This window comes from Euprymna scolopes, chromosome 13, assembly GCF_053919585.1.
Source record: "Euprymna scolopes isolate OS-2025 chromosome 13, ASM5391958v1, whole genome shotgun sequence".
NCBI classification, from domain to species: domain Eukaryota; kingdom Metazoa; phylum Mollusca; class Cephalopoda; order Sepiida; family Sepiolidae; genus Euprymna; species Euprymna scolopes.
The window spans coordinates 3,218,330-3,219,979 of NC_136494.1; the positions used below are offsets into that span (position 1 = coordinate 3,218,330).

Below are 1,650 nucleotides of genomic sequence, written 5' to 3' on the forward strand. Positions count from 1 at the left end.
TCACATAAATTAATATGCAAAAGTATTATTTTATGCGTAAACTTTAAGTATTTACTACAACAGTGCTCAATACATTTACAATACAATAAAGTATTTGGATGCTATCAGAGAGAATTGAAACCGAAAGCAAAACTGTATCATTCAAAGTTAGTGACGTTACCACTGTACCAATGTGAGACGCATATGAATTGATTAAAAATAAGAAAAACAAAGATGAATGTCCGAAATGTTTATCGATTCTTCTTTTCAATTTTGATCCTTTTTGGACCTCTTAAAAACTATTTAACTGATTAAAAACCGATAAAAAACGGTCCATTTTTTTTGTTTTTTGTTTTACATGGAGGTCACCACTTATCAAGGCTCTGAAACCACTCGGGGATAAGGGTTATTTTGAGGTCCTTAGCGCCGCTCTGCGACTTGAAGTTTCGGAGAGATAGAGATTGAAAATATGGAGACAGACGGACATATAGCCCGTTTATATATTATTATTATTATTATTATTATTATTATTATTATTATTATTATTGTTATTATTATTATTATTATTACAGTACACAGGCTCCTTCAGTCTTTGACAGACTATAGGAGACGTAGGAGTGCTTGCGCGTGAAATTTTTGTGGCAGAAGGTGCGCAATCTCCAACCAAACCTCTTCTGAATCGACATAGTTAAATATCAATCGCCAGTGAAATATATGTACAGGACGACTGGAAACAAATGCCGAGATAAGCGGAGAGAACATACAGCGCCTAGAATTCCCAAATGGTCACCATTTGGTACTAACCAGGCTCAACGTTGCTTAACTTCGGTGATCTGACGAGAACCAGTGTGTCAACGCGATTATGCCGTATATTATTATTATTATTAGTAGTAGTAGTAGTAGTATTATTAGTATTATTATTATTATTAGTAGTAGTAGTAGTAGTAGTAGCAGTAGTAGTAGTAGTAGTAGTAGTAGTAGTAGTATTATTATTATTATTATTATTCCGGGTATCCTTGCTAGTAATATATGAGAAGATTTAACTTTTTTTAATCAAGTAACACCCTAAAATATCTCGCATGTATTATTGGCTACATTTTTACTGGTGTAACTTAAATCTTGGATCGGTTGATAGTGCTTGACGTTGTGTGTCTAGAATTGTTTGCGTGCCAATCGGGTACACGGACATCGGGTATCATGACTTGTATCGATGGTGTTAATACATAAACACACGCACCCCGGATGAATGAAATCGTGCCTAATGTTCTGTGAGGGGAGAGAGTCGATAGTCTGAACTAGATATTTGGCTAGACGACATGACATGTATTTCAGCTTGATTTAGTTTCAATCGTACTTTCATTAAAACAAAATATAAGGAATGATGTAGTTTACTTAAAGCATTGTGCATAATGTGTAAGAAGTTATTTTCATGCGATGCCACTGGCATTTTGATTGAAGACTGTTTGATACAAACACTAATTCAATTATCTTTAATAAGATCAGGATGGCATGGTATTGTATTATATATATATATATATATATATATATATATATATATATATATATATATATATATATGGCGTACTAATTTACTAACTAACTCTACCTACATATTGAGTACTGCTGAAGTAAATACTTAAAGTTTACGCATAAATTTATACTTTCGTATAT

The 1,650-nt window shown here is 32.7% G+C and overlaps 1 pseudogene; it reads right to left on the bottom strand.

The window, feature by feature from the left end:
• Nucleotides 1–736: 736 nt before the first annotated feature.
• Nucleotides 737–852, bottom strand: LOC145292651 (5S ribosomal RNA; annotated as a pseudogene).
• Between the last annotated feature and the right edge of the window lie 798 nt (nucleotides 853–1,650).